This window comes from Geotrypetes seraphini, chromosome 4 (genome assembly GCF_902459505.1).
Source record: "Geotrypetes seraphini chromosome 4, aGeoSer1.1, whole genome shotgun sequence".
Classification (NCBI taxonomy): domain Eukaryota; kingdom Metazoa; phylum Chordata; class Amphibia; order Gymnophiona; family Dermophiidae; genus Geotrypetes; species Geotrypetes seraphini.
Genome location: NC_047087.1, coordinates 268,778,067 through 268,797,225, shown reverse-complemented (window position 1 = coordinate 268,797,225; position 19,159 = coordinate 268,778,067).

Sequence of the window (19,159 nt, the reverse complement as noted above, 5' to 3'; positions counted from 1 at the left end):
ATGGAGGAAAATTCTCATTGGATATCACAGAATTTCTTTCTAATAACGCATTAGCATATCTCTAGGAGTAAAAGTAAAGGCTCAGGAAAAATTTAAGTCTGAGATTATTATATCTTGAGCAATTCTTCAAAAGTTCATATTTATTTCTTAAACTCCCCTTATCTTTCATAATAGTAGCATGAACAGATTGAATCAAGGTAATTCTTTTTCAAGCTTTTCAACTTGGTTAGTTACTGATATTAATTCAGAAGAATCTTTTTCCATCTGTGTCTCCAAATGGTGCACTTTATTTCTCCAAAGATTGTACATTTTACCCAAATCATCAATTAATTGCCAAATATTATCTAAAGTCACATTAGTTGGCTTAGTAAGTAAAAAATATGGTAAAGTCTTTACCAGTTCCTCCGAGCCCCCACCTGACTCTTCTCTGACAAATCTTCCTTTCCCAATGTTGGAACTAGACAGTGTTGCTTGTTTTTCAGGGGAGACCTCCAAAGCAGAAACCCCACTAATGCTAGGAATGTGTTCTATACTCCCTCACAGTGCTAAGCCTCAAGCATATCCAAGCAGGGACTCCGCTAGTGCTGCTAGTGGTGAGCTAGCACTTCTGGGATGAGGAGGGGTTTCTCCAAGAGTTGCTGAAGATGCTCTTCTCTGCCCCAGAGTCTCAAGCAGATCTACCCCCAGTGATCCAGCTAAAAACTTGGGTCTCCTCAAAAAGAAATCCATATGTCCAGAGGTAGCATCTGGTGAGGGGGTTCAGCAGAGGTTCTTCCCCTCCACTTTGACATAATTAAAAAATCTTAAGAAACTGAGGACAGCAACTCAGTGCATCAGGTGTATACAGCCATCTTAGATCCACCTTTCATCCACTTGACCTTTTCTACTTGGAGGTCATCTACTCCAATACCTCTCAGCCTTTGTACCTTTCTCTACTTGGTGGGTTATTCATGAGGCTGAGCCCTGGGTCATCTGCTGTATCCTTTTAGAAGAAGCTCAAGGATTTCTATGGGAAGTAGCCATTTTGTAGGTTCATGGAATGGTAATGACTTGGATGATAGTTGGGGAGAAGAGCTGAAGATCTAATAGAGGTCAGACATGTTTGAAAGTTTGGGAAGTGATTAGAAGCAATTGTGCTTGATAGAGATGAATGTGTGTAATGAGGAAAATTTGGTGAAATTTAGAGTTTCAGGGTACTGCTTGTGAGGATTTCTGAATCTGCTTGAGTCTTGATCTATGATGTCAGAAAGCATTTAGAGGTTACAATGAGATTTTGTTTCTATGAAGGTTTGGTAGAGAATCATCTATCATAGGCCAGTTTATTCAGTTAAAGGCTGAGTCTGTGAATCAGGCTTAAGGACCGTGGAAGCTACAAGTTTTTAAAAGTTTTATGCCTGTAACTCTGAGGGCAGACTGTCAATGGATTCTCTCCTCATCAGTGTGAGAAGCCAAAGGATCCCTGTATGATTAGAATTGGATTGTGAAAGACAGTGCTGGTATGCCTGAATTTAAAAAAAAAAAAACAACCCAGAACTGAATAGTGCTCTTTGCTAATTTAGGGAACAGTCTGCATCTTAGGAAAATTACAGATATGGATTTTTTATTATATTTTCATTTTGCCTTCTTCTCACTCTCCCTCAATATACTATATATCCCAACATCAGACCTGCCCAGTCTCCCATGGGAGTTCCTCTTTGGCAGATCATTTCTAGAGACATCCACAGAGGAAAGTTTAGTAATTGATAAAGATGTGAAATGGTTTAATTAATAGCAATGTGTTGAAACAAGTATACTGTATATTTGAGTAATGAAGTTATTTTAGTTATTATACTTGATTTAACTGATCCTTTTTCAAAAATCTGTTCTTTGTATTTCAATATGATTCATTCAGATGAATATATCAAAAGATGGTATGACTGAGTAATGAGATGATACATTTTTAGAATTCTTTGAATTTAATTAATATATTCAGTGCCAGGAAATTCAACATATAAAGTCTTCTTTAGGATAAATATCTTTAAAAAATGTCATTCTCTGCCTAATTTTAATTGCATGAATTAATCTCCTCAATGATATTTTATCAAAGAAACTCTTAGTAATTGAATAATATCTACTAGGAATTTTAATATAATTGATGCATTTAACATCATTTAACATTATGGCTTTTGATATCAGCAAAATTTTTTCTTAAGAATTGTTTTAAAGATATTGCATTATTTAGAAATATTTACCCCTTCCCCCTTTTATGAAGCTGCATTAGGATTTTTTTTATCATAGGCCACGGTGGTAAAAGCTCCAACGCTCATAAGAATTCTTTGAGCTTCGGAACTTTTATCACTGCGGCTGGCGATAAAAAACTTAATGCAGCTTCAAAAAAAGGGGGGATTAATTGTTTAGATTAACTTTTTCCATGATACTTTTTATAGATAGATATCCATGTAGTTGTATATCTATATCTATATGAGGAGGTGCTGAAAACAACCAATTTCCTTAATTTTGAGGTTATTTTGCCACTGTAGCTGTAGTGTATTTTATTAAGTGCCAATTTTGCAGAAATGAAATTCAATGTTTTGACATTGTTTCAGATCATTGATTGAATTATATCCATGTCATTCTCTTCTTGGTTGGGCTGAGAACTTTCAGCACCCCCTCGTATATACAGGGTGAGGCAAAAAAAAACAAAAAAAACCTCCTATAGTTTTGGGAGTGTTCGCAGCAAATTTCAATGAGAAATTTTACATATTTATTAAGGGATTCACCCTTTACCACACCTTGATGTGCTATGGGATTCAGCAGCCTCCGGTATCCCAGTACTTCAGGTTGCTGAATCCCATCTTATAATAATAACACTGCTTACAAGCCACTTTGCAAGCTGAATTATTCCTATGATCCAGGAGAATTGGGCCATGTGAAGCCTGATGCTCCTTGCCTGCAGTTTAAGTTCTTTACCTTCGATGTAGCCCCTCCCCACATGGCTAGCTCTCAAATATGTGGTGGTCCAGGTGGGCATCCACTGGAGTCTGGGGGGTCATCCATGGTGGTCCATAGGGGCATCTGCTGGAGTTCAGTGGCATCACCAGAAGTGATGCCCAATCACTCCTGGCCATCCCGCCCCTAGAAGCAGTCTTGTGATTACCACTAGGGGTTATATTTCCATATAAGGAAAATTTTTCTAGTTCCTTCAAATAATACTTGCAGAGTATGTTTCTAGCCATATCTTCCTGTTTCTGCCAAGAGAGCTAATGAGCTAATTGCCACAGCTGGGTAGAGACTAGCTCCTGGACCACCTGTAACAAGAGGCTCTGATATTTGTCCCCAGACAGCTGCTGGAGGTACTGTGTGTGTTACTTCCTGCTGCTACCCCACCCCATGCACGCTGCCTTGCCTAATTATAGGGAGATCCTTAGAAGTAAACAGAGAAGGATATATTACAGAAATTTTACTTTTTGTCTTTCCTGGAGATAGAGGGTCTCTCCCACATGATAGTCAAGCTTAAATCCTAGTCTCTCTGCTCCCAAGGGTTTTGACCCAGCCTGCGGGTCACAATTATTTATTTAATTTTTAGTTCTGTCCCTGATGCAACCCAAAGGCAAGACGTGGCTAAATTGAATAACAAGCTCAATTAAGCCTTTTTATCAGCACTGATTGAAACATAGGCGCCTATCAAGAAATCGCGATTCTGAAACAAGGCGCCTCTAAAAATTTAGGCGGCCTTCAAAAAAAATAGGCGCTATGCATGTTAGGCATCTTGTTGCAGAATCACTGCACTTAAGCGTGCTTAAGCGCTCAGCTAGGCGCCTAACTTTTAGTTGTGCCTAGAGCTGGCCTACTTCTTGGGCACCTCCAAAATAGGTTCCGCTCAACGTGATTCATGAAACAGCACCTAATTTTACTTGAATCACGCTGAACAGTGCCTAATTGGCGCCTAACTTTTGGGCGCTTCATATAGAATTTGCCCTTTTGTGTCTAGTATTTTTAATTGTACAGTATACATTTTCCTGTTGTATTGTTTTTAAAATTATTTCCCTTTGATTTTTTATCTATTGTTAACCGCTTTGATTTGACTTTTTTTTGTTAATATTGGCGGTATATCAAATAAAATAGCTGTCCCATCCCTTTAACCATTTTTGTCACCGTTCTCTGTACCTTTTCTAATTTCGCTATATCTTTTTTGAGATATGGTGACCAGAACTGCACACAGTATTCGAGGTGTGGCTATACCATAGAGCAATACAAGGGCATTATAACATTTTCATCTTTGTTTTCCATTCCTTTTGATAATTCCTAACATTTTATTTGCTGACTTAGCAGCCACCCCACATTGAGCAGTGACTCCTAACACAAAACCCAGCATCACATAGCTATAGTTCAGGTTCCTCTTTCTCACATCCATCACTTTGCACTTGCTCACATTAAACATCATCTGCCATTTTGATGCCCAATCTTCCATTCTCACAAGGTTCTCTTGCAATTTTTCACAGTCCTCTTGCAATTTAACAACTTTTAACAACTTTGTGTCATCAGCAGATTTAATTATCTCACTAGTTATTCCCATTTCTAGATCATTGATAAATGTGTTAAAAAGCAGCGGTCCTAGCACAAACCCCTGGGGAACCCCACTATTTATCGTTCTCCAATGAGAATATTGACTATTTAAACCGACTCTCTGTTTTCTGTCTTTCAACCACTTCTCAGTCTTTCAACCACTTCTCAGTCAGATTTTTGGGCTGAAGAAATAGGAACACATAAGCCCCTACTATCAAAAACTCCATTGGCTGCCCCTGGAGGCACAAATCCTGTTTAAGTTCTCTTGTCTGTGTTATAAATCAATATTTGGTCTGGCCCCCACTTACCTAGTTTCCCAATTTAATCTGGCAAGTTCTATTAGGTCCACATGAAGAATACATCTGTTCACCTATCTGACAATAAAGGCCTGCCACTACAAAAGATTCTTGGACAGAACTCTTGCCTTCCAGGCTTAGTAACGTTATCATGCTCTCCTCATCCTACTTCAATTTTAGAAAATTGGCAAAAACGAGTTTGTTCAATCATTTTGTAAACTAAGAATCTATACAGCTCTGCTAATTCAACCAATAACCTTAAGAACTATATAGCTTTCCACTTCTTTCATTATGTAAGATTGTATTGATGACTTGATTATGACCTCTTCGCTGATTGTCCAGCGCTTCTTGTTGTAAATCGCCTCGAACTTCCATGGCTTTGGCGGTATATAAGAATAAAATTATTATTATTATTATTATTAAAAGGACATTACTTCCTATCTCATGACTTTCTAATTTCCTCATAAGTCTTTCATGAGGTACTTTGTCAAATGGCTTTCGAAAATCCAAATACACAATATCATCCAGTTCACCTTTATTCACATGTTCATTCACCCCTTCAAAGAAACACAGTAGATTGGTGAGGCAAGATTTCCCTTGGCTAAAACCCGGTTGGCGAGAAGTATATGTGTGTGCTCGCTGCAAAGAGTTCCTAGCTCTCAGAGAATGAGTACGTTCCCTTAAGGCTAAAGTAGTAGACTTGGAGGAGCTGAGGGAGACAGAGAAGTACATACAGGAGACCTATAGGGTCCCACCTCCAATCTGGTAGTCCCTGTGCTGCCTTGGAGGAGAGAGGTCTCCTAAAAGGAGAGCATCACCCTGGTGAAGTAAGAAATAATCCTGAAGCTAGGACCTGCCCACCAGGGAATGCAATATTCTCTCGCACTGAGGATATGTCTCCAGGGGCTTCTGCCCAGGAGGGAAAAATTAGGACAGCGGTTGTAGTTGGTGATTCGATTATTAAGCAGGTAGAAAGCTGGGTGGCTTGTGGGTATGAGGATCGCCTGGTCACTTGCCTGCCTGGTGCGAAGGTGGTGGACCTCACGTGTCACATAGATAGGATTTTATATAGTGCTGGGGAGGAGACAGCTGTTCTGGTACATGTAGGTACCAAAGACATAGGAAAATGTGGGAGGGAGATTCTGGAAGCCAAATTTAGGCTCTTAGGTAGAAAGCTGAAATCCAGATCCTCCAGGGTTGCATTTTTAGAAATGCTCCCAGTTCCACGCACAGGATCCAAGAGGCAGGTAGAGCTCCAAAGTCTCAATGCCTGGTTGAGACAATGGTGCAGGGAAGAGGGTTTTTGATTTGTTAGGAACTGGGCAACCTTCTGGGAAAGGGGGAGCTTGTTCTGAAAGGATGGACTCCACCTTAACTGAAGAAATGGGAACACATATCCACCTTCTACCACAAGTTGCACTGGCTGCCATTCGAATCCAGGGTCCTATTTAAGTTCTGTTGTATCTGCTACAAAACTGTATGGGGTATGTCACCTGACTATCTTTACCCCCACTTCAACCTGTACTATAATAATAAGAGCTCCCGCAGAATAACTATGTTCGCTTTCCCCTCACTGAAAGCATGTCATCTTAAAAGATTCCTTGAACGAACCTTCTCTTTTCAAGCGGCCAAACTAAACTCATGGCTCGCCCAAATTATACTTGACGCCTCTTCATACCTTCACTTTAGAAAAAAGCTCAAAACTCTACTTTTCAATGGACCAAATCCTTAATGCTCCCCTCTTCCGCCTTAACGCTCCCCCTCTCCTCATTAGAAAACAGATCGAATCCCCTTCTCTGCATCAGACCAATTCCTCCTCTTCCCCCCCTCAACACGGCCCACCTTTCTTTACTTTTTCCCCCTCCTCACCCCCCCTCCCAAACTAAACTCATGGCTCGCCCAAATTATACTTGACGCCTCTTCATACCTCCACTTTAGAAAAAAGCTCAAAACTCTACTTTTCAATGGACCAAATCCTTAATGCTCCCCTCTTCCGCCTTAACGCTCCCCCTCTCCTCATTAGAAAACAGATCGAATCCCCTTCTCTGCATCAGACCAATTCCTCCTCTTCCCCCCCCTCAACACGGCCCACCTTTCTTTACTTTTTCCCCCTCCTCACCCCCCCTCCCAAACTAAACTCATGGCTCGCCCAAATTATACTTGACGCCTCTTCATACCTCCACTTTAGAAAAAAGCTCAAAACTCTACTTTTCAATGGACCAAATCCTTAATGCTCCCCTCTTCCGCCTTAACGCTCCCCCTCTCCTCATTAGAAAACAGATCGAATCTCCTTCTCTGCATCAGACCAATTCCTCCTCTTCCCCCCCCCTCAACACGGCCCACCTTTCTTTACTTTTTCCCCCTCCTCACCCCCCTCCCAAACTAAACTCATGGCTCGCCCAAATTATACTTGACGCCTCTTCATACCTCCACTTTAGAAAAAAGCTCAAAACTCTACTTTTCAATGGACCAAATCCTTAATGCTCCCCTCTTCCGCCTTAACGCTCCCCCTCTCCTCATTAGAAAACAGATCGAATCCCCTTCTCTGCATCAGACCAATTCCTCCTCTTCCCCCCCTCAACACGGCCCACCTTTCTTTACTTTTTCCCCCTCCTTCCCCCCTCCCAATGATCCCTGTCCCCTCCTCTCATACAATATGCTTGGCTCCCCCTTCTCACAAATTCTATTGAACTCTTTTACAGTAAATACCATATATGCTCTGTATTAGTCCTTCCTTACTTAATTGTCAATGTAAACTAGTTTGACCCTTCGATTGACTTGTTATGTACTTCTTTTTCAACTGCACTGTATGTAACTCATCTATTTGTTGTGAACCGCCTAGAACTCCCTGGGTATGGCGGTATACAAAAATAAAATTATTATTATTATTATTATTAACTGGGATGGAACCAGGCTGCTGGCGCTAACGTTTAAAAAGGAGATAGAGCAGCTTTTAAACTAAGATGTGGGGGAAAGCCGACAGTCGCCTGGGAGTGGATGGTTCGGTGTGAGGTATCCTTGGAGGATACTATTGAAAGAGGATATTTAGAGAGTCACGATAGAGAGGTTCCAATAATGGTGAAAGAAAGCCAGGAGGGTTTAAGAGGAAGACAGAGTAAAAGACTCAGATTTTCCCTGTCTTCTCAGCAGCCTGTAGTTGCAAGGAAAAAACATAATTTGAAGTGTATGTATGCAAATGCTAGAAGCCTAAAAAAAAAATAGGAGAGTTAGAGTATATAGCACTGAATGATGAGATAGATATAATAGGCATCTCGGAGACCTGGTGGAAGGAGGACAATCAATGGGACACTGTGTTACCTGGGTACAAATTATATCGCAAGGATAGAGTAGATCAAATTGGAGGGGGGGTTGCGCTATATGTTAAACAGAGAATTGAATCAAATCAAATAAACATTCTGCATGACATAGATAGCAGTGTGGAATCCTTATGGATAGAAATTCCATGTGTGAAGAGAAGGAATATAAAGGTTGGGTTATACAACCGTCCCAGGGGACAAAATGAGCAAACAGATGAAGAAATGTTTTCAGAAATTAGGAAAGCTGGAGAAATGGGAAACACTATAATAATGGGTGATTTCAATTACTCAAACTACCTAAGGAAAGGGACATAAGCAATCAAAAACTTCCTCAATTTATGCCCTAAATGGAACAACCAGGGGTCTCTGAGACACTGCAAGGCCTCCCCATCAAACACACACACACCACTCACTCATTCAAAGCCTGAGAGAGAAGGAAACTGAAAAAGAAGTGGAGAAAAAGCCTCAGTTTAGCTTCATATGGCAAAAAAACCTCCACTTCTGTGTCAAGCAAGCAAACCAACTGAAACCACTTTCACATGTGTGCTAAATCAGCAATGGTGGAAAAAATAAGGTACTGTAGCAGCCCCCCAAAAAACCATATCACAAAAAGCACGCCACAAATTGAGGAAGTTTTTTTATTTCAATTACCCCAACATTGACTAGTTAAATGTTACATCAGGGAGTGCTAGGGAGGTAAAATTCCTAGATGTCATATATGACTGCATCTTGGAGCAACTGGTCCGAGAACTGACAAAAGGGGTGCTATTTTAGATTTGATCCTTAGTGGAATGCAAGACATAGTACGGGAGTTAACTGTGTTGGGTCCACTTAAAAACAGTGATCATAACGTGATCGAATTTGAGCTGATACCGGGAGTAACGTCGCAAAAGAAATCTTCGGTAGGGGTGTTTAATTTTCAAAAGGGCAACTATGATAAAATGAGGAAAATGGTTAAAAAGAAGCTAAAAGGATCAGTTGCAAATGTTAGGACTGTAAACCAGGCATGGATGTTATTTAAAAATACTATCGTGGAAGCCCAGACCAGATATATTCCACGTATCAGCAAAGGTGGACAGAAGAGGAAACGAGAGCCAGTGTGTTTAAAAGGTGAAGTATAAGAGGCTATTAGAGCCCAAAAAACATTTTTTAAAGAATGAAAAAAGGATCCAAATGAAGAAAATAAGAAGAAACACAAGCACTGGCAAGTTAGATGCAAAGCATTGATAAAGACAGCTATGAAAGAATAAGAAGAGAAACTTGCAAAAGAGGCATAAACTCATAGCAATTTTTTTTAGGTACATCAGAAGCAAAAAACCTGAGGGAATCTGTGGGACTGTTGGATGACCAAGGAGCGAAAGGGGTGCTCAGGGAGGATAAGGCCATAGCGGAAAGACTGAATGAATTCTTTGCTTCGGACTTTATGGAAGAAGATGAAAGAGATCTACCTGAACTGGAAATGGTTTTCAAGGGTGATGATGCGGAGGAACTGAAAGAAATCTCAGTGAATCTGGAAGATGTACTGAGCCAAATTGACAGTGGCAGATGAAATTTAATGTGGACAAATGCAAAGTGATGCACATTGGGAAGAATAACCTAAAGCACAGTTACCGGATGCTAGGGTCCACCTTGGGGGTTAGCACCCAAAAAAAGGATCTGGGTGTCATTATAGACAATACAATGAAACCTTACGCACAATGTGCGGCAGCGGCCAAAAAAGCAAACACGATGCTGGAAATTATTAAAAAAGGGATGGTTAACAAGACTAAAAATGTCATTCAATTCTGGCCTCCTTATCTCAAGAAAGATATAGTGGTGCTAGAAAAGGTTCAAAGAAGAGAGACCAAGGTGGTAAAGGGGATGAAACTCCTCTCGTACGAGGAAAGACTAAAACTGTTAGGGCTCTTCAGCTTGGAAAAGAGATGGCTGAGGGGAGATATAATTGAAGTTCACAAAATCCTGAATGGAGTAGAACGGGTACAAGTGGATCGATTTTTCACTCCATCAAAAAGACTAGTGGACACTTGATGAAGTTACAGGGAAATACTCTTAAAACCAATAGGAGGAAATTTTTTTTCACTCAGAGAATAGTTAAGCTCTGGAATGCATTGCCAGAGCATGTGGTAAGAATGGATAGCGTAGCTAGTTTTAAGTAAGGTTTGGACAAGTTCCTGGCGGAAAAGTCCATAGTCTGTTATTGAGAAAGACATGGGGGAAGCCACTGCTTGCCCTGTATCGGTAGCATGGAAATTGCTACACGTTGGCTTTTGGCCAGATACTAGTAACCTGGATTGGTCACTGTGAGAACGGGCTACTGGGCTTGATGGACCATTGGTCTGACCCAGCAAAGGCTAGTCTTATGTTCTTATGTTCATTAATCCATGCTTACTTATACAGCTCTCCCTCTGGATTCGCGGTTTCCCTACTTACAAATTCAATTATTTGTGATTTTTTTTCTTCTTTTTGTAGACTGCCCTGGACCTTACCTTGTGGTCTAGCAGCGACGTGGGGCAGGATCGATCATCCTACGCTCCTGCCCCATGCAGAACCATAATCAAAATGGCTGCCGTGAATTCCTGTTGTAGTCTCGAGACTGCAACGGGAACTTACAGCAGCCATTTTGATAACAGCTTTGCAAGGGGCAGGAGCATTGGAAGATTGTTCCTGCCCCACGTCACTGCTAGACCACTAGGTAAGGTCTGGGAATTCAGGAGGGAGGCGGGGGTGGGTCAGAGCCAGCCCAAAAAATTATTCACAATTTTTCCTTATTCGCAGGCTGGCTCTGCACCTAACCTCCGCAAATATGGAGGGAGAGCGGTAATTGTTTTTTATAATAGTCTGTACCATTTTGCCCGGCACTGACGTCAGACTTAACAGCCTATAACTTCCTGGATTACCTCTGAAACCCATTTTAAAAATTGGTGTCACGTTAGCCACCCTCCAGTCTTCTGGTACTATGCTGATTTTTACAGAAAAATTATAAAATACAAGTTCATTTTTTAATTCTATCAGCACTCTGGAATGTATACCATCTAGCCCAGGTGATTTTCTACTGTTCAATTGTCAAACTGACCTATTATATCATCCATTGTTACAGAGATTTGTATGAGTTTCTCTGATTCATCAGAATTGAATTCAATGTCTGGTACCGGTAACCCACCCACATCTTTCTCGTTGAAGACCGAGGCAAAGAATTAATTTAATCTCTCTACTATGGCCCTCTCTTCTCTGAGAGCACTTTTTATCCCTTGGCCGTCTAGCAGTCAAACCAATTCTCTTCCTTGCTTCTTGCATCCTGTTCTATTGTATTATATAAACCTGTTATGTTTTATTATGTATGTACACTTGTAACCCGTTCTGAGTTCTTCTGGCAAGATGGGATATAATTCCAAATAAATAAATAAATTCTACCAAGACTGGTCTAAAATATGGAACTTAGTTGTTCCTTCCAAAACAGATGTATAGTTTCTGGCATACCATATGGAATATGGATTTTAGTTATGAGTGCTTGGAAGAAAGAGACATCAAGAGTCATGTGTAGTCAAAATATCTTCTGAAAAGAGCTAAAAATCAGAAAAATTTATAAAAATTTAATTTATCATTAGATGATCCCATTGCCAAAATCACACATGCTGTAGTCAAAATTGTCTTCCTTCATGCTAGTCACAATGTCCCCATTGCAGTTGTAGACCATCTCATCCCAGTTGTAGACCATATCTTCACAGACAGTACCACTGCCATAAGTTACTCAAGTGCCAGAATAAAAACTGCCATTGTCAAAGAATTTAACAAGCAACTTAAAAATCATATGAATGTTCACTCTTAATCTGTTAAACAATAATTCAGTTGACAGTGGTCTTAAAAAAAAATTAATCCCTTCACCATCCATATTTTTGATGTGACGTGTTTGCACTGAATTCCTAGACATGGGCATGGACCTAACCTTGGGCATTAATGCTTCACCCACAGACAGAATCTTTTCTAAGATTAATCCAGCACTGGACAAATGTAATATTTCCTGGTCAAAATGTGTAGGGTTTGGAGTTCTAAATACAAGCATAAATATGGAAAGAACGCCATCAAAACCAGAATAGAAAATAAAAACAAAAGCATTTATTTTATGGAGTGTCATTGTCATATTTCTCATAGCATTGGATCTGCAGCCAAGAAAAAGTTCCAGGCTGTGACAGACTGATATAGAAGAAATGACAGTCGATCTCTAGTATTGGTTTGACACAAGCAGAAAACAAAAAAGATCAAGCATATTTCAGCTAGGCGGCTGATCCTAGAAAATGCAGTTAACTGAATTTCAATATTGTATGCTGGCGGCCTATCATATTTTCTTTACAGATTGTGAAGCTTTAGTCAGCTCGGAGACAAGGTTTAAATGTCTAAGAACGGCACTTTAAGGACAAATGACGGAAGTCTACTCTTCCAGATTACTCTTTCAGTATTTCAGAGTTCAATAAGTTCCTTTAGCAAGTAGATATGTGCCTTATTTATAATCAGATGCTCAGTTTCATCATAAAGTTATTGCAAAGATGTGTGCGGGTCAGATCAATCAAAGATTCACCTTTTCTTCTTGTAGTATCTTTCAAAAACACAAGCAAGCAGCTACCAAATGATGTTTTTCATACCCGCACACTTACAAAGAAAGCCTGCAAGAAGCTAAAAAAATGAAGATGATATAAAAAGCAGCTAGAGAATTTCTGTTCTGGAGCATAGGTAATATATAGAAATTAAACAAAAAAAAAACAAAGGAAATAAGGTAATACCTTGTTCTGAAGCACAGAAATAATCCAGTATGCTTTGGACCATTTGTCCTTCAACTGAGTTAGTTCTAGGGTTTCTGGCATTCCCTGCAACCTATATACGTATTGCTGCCCTCCTCCGTCTTGCTTATTGTCTGCTCCCCTCTACCCACCTAAAGCAGTATCTCCTGTTTTTCTTCCCTCCCTTCTTCCTGTTCAGTATCTGTCTCCATGCCATCATACATTCCATCTGTATCCCTAGCCATCATGTCCAGCATCTCTCCTCTGTGTCTTTCCCTATCTCTGTGTCCCTATTTTTTCCACATCTAGTACCCCCCTCCCCAGGCAAATGTCTCTCTCCTCTACCCTCTGTCCCTCTGAGTCCCAGTATCTCTCTTTTACCCCTCCCTCTGTGGACTCATTGTTTATATCCTTCACTTCCTCACCCATCTCATCAGATCTCTCTGTGTCCCATCTCCCCCGAGTCCAGGACTTCTCCCATCTCCAAGTCCAGAAACCCTCCCCCCCCCCTCTCTCTCTTTCCCTCCTTGGATCTAGTGTCTGTCCCACTCTCTTCCTCGTCTACCCAGTCCAGTGCCTCTCCCTTCCCAATATGGGCTCAGTGTCTCTTCTCTTCCTCAGTCCCTGAGTCTACCATCTCTTTCCCTCCTGCCTCTCCCAACACATCTCTCCTCCCCCATCTCTCTAGAGTCCAGCACCTCTTCCCTCTCTCCCACTGCCACCGTACTGCCCGGCCTCTTTATCCTTTCCCTTATCCTCATCTAGTAATCCTGTAAATGTGCCTGGATAGCTGTCAGATGTCAGAAGCAGAAGTAGTTCCCTCTATTTGGACCCCAGGGCCTTCATGTAGCCATGTCCCACCTCATGGAAACAGGATGTTACCTAAGAGGAGATGGGTTGTGGCTGCACCCTCTGCAGGAAGACCCTCGAGAGATACCAGAACTGTGGGAGCTTAGAAAGGGAAAGAAAAGAGTGGCCTGTTGCAACAGGTAGTACATTTTGCAATGTACAGGTTGATACTTCTCCTGCCATACATATCAGGCCATGTCAGCCCTGCCCTTCAAACCAAATTTACTTCAGCAAGATTATTTCCTGTATTGCAACATAAGAGAAGAATACATAAGAATAGTCTTACTGGATCAAACCAATAGTCCATCTAGCCCAGTAGTCTATTATCACGGTGGCCAATCCAGGTCACTAGTACCTGGCAAAAACCCAAAGAATAGCAACATTCCATGCTACCAATCTAGGGCAAGCAGGGGCTTTCCCCATGTCTGTCTCAATAACAGGAAATTGTCCAAACCTTTCATAAAACTGGCTACACTATCTGCTCTTACCACACCCTCTGGCACTGCAGTCCAGAGATTAACTATTCTCTGAGTGAAAAAATATTTCCTCTTATTGGTTTTAAAAGTATTTCCCTGTAACTTCATTGAGTGTCCCCTAGTCTTTGTAATTTTTGACGGAGTGAAAAATCAATCCACTTGTTCTACTCCACTCAGGATTTTGTAGACTTTAATCACATTTCCCCCCAGCCATCTTTTTTTCAAGCTAAAGAGCCCTAACCTTTTTAGTCTTCCCTCATACGAGAGGAGTTCCATCCCCTTTATCATCCTGGCCACTCTTCCTTGAACCTTTTCTAGTGCCGCTACATCTTTCTTGAGATAAGGAGACCAGAACTGAACACAATAGTCCAGGTGAGGTCACACCATAGAGCAATACAAAGGCATTATAACATTCTTAGTCTTGTTAACCATCCTTTTTAAATAATTCCTAGCATCTTGTTTACTTTTTTTGGCCACCGCCACCACCGCACATTGAGCGGAAGGTTTCATCATATTGTCTTCAATGACACCCAGATCTTTTTCTGGGCTCAAACCCCCAAGGTGGACCCTAGCATCCAGTAACTGTGATTTGGGTTATTCTTCCCAATGTGCATCACTTTGCATTTGTCCACATTAAATTTCATCTGCCACTTGGACGCCCAGGCTTCCAATTTCCTAAGGTCCGCCTGCAAATTTTCACAATCTGCATGCGTTTTAACAACTTTGAATAGTTTAGTGTCATCTGCAAATTTAATCACCTCACTAGTCGTTCCAATTTCCAGATCATTTATAAATAAGTTATAGCACTGGTCCCAGTACAGATCCCTGCGGCACTCCACTGTTTACTCTCCTCCACTGAGAAAAATAACCACTTAGTCCTACCCTCTGTTTTCTGTCCAATAACCAATTCCTAATCCACAATTGAATGTTGCCACCTATCACAAGGCGGTGATACCTGTCACAAGGCGGTGAGGGATGCCAAAAAGGACTATGAGGAAAAAATAGCGCAAGAGGCCAAAAACTTCAAACCCTTCTTTAGATACGTGAAAGGGAAAAAACCCACAAAAGAGGCGGTGGGACCCCTGGACGACCAGGGAAGAAAAGGGTACATCAAAGAGGATAAACAAATTGCAGACAAACTAAATTCCTTCTTTGCGTCCGTCTTTACGGAGGAGGATACCGCAAAAATACCAGAAGCAGTGAAAGTGTTTAGTGGAGTAATAGAAGACAGCCTCACCACAGTTGAAGTGGAGTTGGACCAGATATACTACCAGATCGACAAACTTAAAAGTGACAAATCCCCTGGACCGGATGGAATTCACCCGAGAGTTTTAAAGGAATTGAAGGTTGAAATCGGAGAGCTATTGCAAAAACTTGCCAATCTGACAATCAGAACTGGACAGATACCAGAAGACTGGAAGATAGCGAACGTCACGCCAATTTTCAAAAAAGGATCGAGAGGGGAACCGGGCAACTACAGACCTGTGAGCCTTACGTCTGTCCCTGGAAAGATGGTTGAAGCACTGATCAAGGATAGCATAGTCCGGCACCTAGATACACACGACTTGATGAAACCCAGTCAACATGGGTTCAGGAAAGGGAAATCATGTTTAACGAATTTACTTCAATTTTTTGAGACCGTGAACAAGCAAATTGATAGTGGAATGCCGGTGGACATAATATATTTGGACTTCCAGAAGGCGTTCGACAAAGTTCCACATGAAAGACTTCTCAGGAAACTACAAAGCCATGGAATAGAGGGAGATATACACAGGTGGATAGGCAAATGGCTGGAAAACAGAAAGCAGAGAGTGGGCATAAATGGGAAGTTCTCAGACTGGGAGAAAGTGACTAGTGGTGTGCCCCAGGGCTCGGTTCATGTGCCGATCCTATTTAATATTTACATCAATGACCTGGAAGAAGGAGTATCCAGTGAGATCATTAAATTTGCAGACGACACAAAGCTATGCCGGGCAATCAGATCGCAGGAGGATAGCGAGGAACTCCAGAGTGACTTGTATCAGTTAGAGACATGGGCAGAGCAATGGCAGATGAAGTTCAACGTGGAGAAATGCAAAGTAATGCATTTAGGTAGTAAGAATAAGGAACACGAGTATAGAATGTCAGGCGCAACTCTGGGTAAGAGCGAACAAGAAAAGGACCTGGGTGTACTGATAGATAGGACCCTGAAGCCGTCGGCACAATGCGCGGCAGCGGCAAAGAAAGCAAACAGAATGTTAGGCATGATAAAGAAAGGAATCACGAGTAGATCGGAGAAAGTCATAATGCCGCTTTATAGAGCAATGGTCAGACCACACTTGGAATACTGTGTCCAACATTGGTCTCCCAACCTAAAGAAGGATATAAAACTGCTGGAGAGGGTGCAGAGACGAGCAACGAAGCTAATAAGAGGTATGGAGAACTTGGAATATGAGGAACGACTCAAGAGACTGGGACTGTTCTCCCTTGAGAAGAGGAGGCTGCGAGGGGACATGATCGAGACGTTCAAAATGCTGAAAGGCATCGATAAAATAGAGCAGGAAAATAAATTATTTACATTGTCCAACGCGACACGGACAAGAGGACATGGTTTGAAGCTAAGGGGGGACAAGTCCAGGACAAATGTCAGGAAGTTCTGCTTCACGCAGCGAGTGGTGGACACCTGGAATGCTCTCCCAAAGGAGGTTATTAAGGAATCCACTGTGCTAGGATTCAAAGGCAAATTAGATGCACATCTCCTTACGAGAGGCATAGAGGGATATGGGTGACTAAAACTACATCAGCTGTATACCTGACTGGGCCTCCGCGTGTGCGGATCCGGAGATGGCAGTTCTTATGTTCTTATGTTCTTATCCCATGACTCTTTACTTTTCTCAGGAGTATCTCATGAGGAACTTTGTCAATAGCTTTCTGAAAATCTACATACACTACATCAACTGACTCACCTTTATTCACAAGTTTATTCACACCTTCAAAGTCAAGCAAATTGGTGAGGCAAGATCTCCCTCAGCTGAACCCATGCTGATTCTGTCCCATTAAATCATGTTTGTCTATGTGTTCCACAATTTGATTTTTTATAATTGTTTCCACCATTTTGCCCGGCACTGAAGTCAGGCTAACTGGTCTGCAATACATCCCAAAGGACATAGTCTGGAGCTGTCTTGGTCAGCTAAAAACTATAGGCACTAATCAGTTAAAGTTTCATTGACTTTTAGAGCAGTGGAGATAGCCCCATTCTAACACCAGTGAGAAACAGGTACTTAGCATGATTCAAACCAACAGGGCAACTTTGGTCCCAACTTCAGTTTGGATAGGACTTTGTCTAGCCTTTCGACCATTAAGATATACAACCTGTGGTAAGGATATACAGTTCCCAGCGAAAATTGTTTCAAGAGGATACAATGGGCAGATAGAAAACCCAGAAACATTCCATACAGTTCGAAAGACAGTTGTACCCAACCTGTTATGATATCTGTATATAATGCAGGTGAGAGAGTGAATGCCATTCACCATCAATACGCATATAGGAGGGAATTCTATAAATGGCGCTCCAAAGTGTGGTTCTATAAAGCCTGCTATTTAACAGCCACCCCCATAGTTACCACATACATACGACCCTCAAGCTGCTGGATTGACAACAGGAGCAGATTTTAATCACATGTCACTTTCTGACACCATGAAAGCCTAGTTTAACTGTATGCTCTAATATATCCAAGCAACTTATAACATAAGATTGCATTTTGCTATCATGTGGAGGCAATATAATTAAACATTCCCCTATTGCTAGTCTATGGGTGAGTGAAGAGGCTTAAAAGAATAAGACTGCACTGTGCCCATTGTTTCAAGTGGGAGGTTGTGTGTATCCAGTTGAGATAACTCTGGCAAAGGAATTTGGGGTACCAAAATAGGATGGTATAATGAGTAATGCATTCTTGGGGGAGGGCACTACATATCCTTTCTCCCTTTCCCATAGTAATGTTGCTGACATTCTAGTCTCCAGTAGTAGTCCCAGTGCACGACAAGGTAACAAATATTTTGTTTGGAAGACCCTTGCCGGCAGAATCCTGACGCACAGCCTCTCAACGGCACTTACCTCCTGTTCAAAAGAGTCCCATGTAAGTAAGATAAACAGACCCTTCCTCCTACATACACTCACATGCATCACATTTCCCCTCCTAGTATCAGATTTCTTCCTTCTTGGAACAGACACATGCCCCCCCCCCATCTTTTCTTGCATTCCCTCTTACCTAATGGCAAGCCCCTCTCAGCAGACCCTCCACCATCCCTAGAGGATTCTGGTAGTCTAGATATAGGGATTAGGAACAGTCCCGATCTTGATCTATCCCCATCTAGCTTTGGGAACAAGATTGGTACCCATGACCTCTAGTGGTAGTGTAGCAATACTACTGCTAAAAAGCAACCTTCTGTATAAGGATCTTTTGCCCTTATGTAAAAAACTGACCTGCTAGGGGTCATGGGTGCCATTTTTTGTTCCTTAAAGCAGATAGAGCAGAAGCAAATGGGACTGCACCCAACCCTCACCCCTAGAACATCAAAATTTCTTTTGGGTAGACCCCAGCAGCGGGCAGGCGGTCCAGGACTGCTTGGAGAGGCATGACATTGTTGTGAAGAGAATGTAAGAAATGATCAGGGGGATCTGTTGTAGGGGGCAATCAGCTCTGCAGGGGGTCTGTTCCAAGAAAGAGATTAGTTTGGGAGATCTGATATTGGAGGTGGGGGGAATCAGATTTGGGCTGAATATGATATGTGATGGGGATTTGATGTTAAGAGGGGGAATCTGATTCCGGAAGAAATGATATCAGAGGGGGAGGGGAGAGAGATTCAAAGTTCTGTTTTCATGGGTGCTATATGTGTAGGTTTGTAAGATGGTAGCTCTATACAGT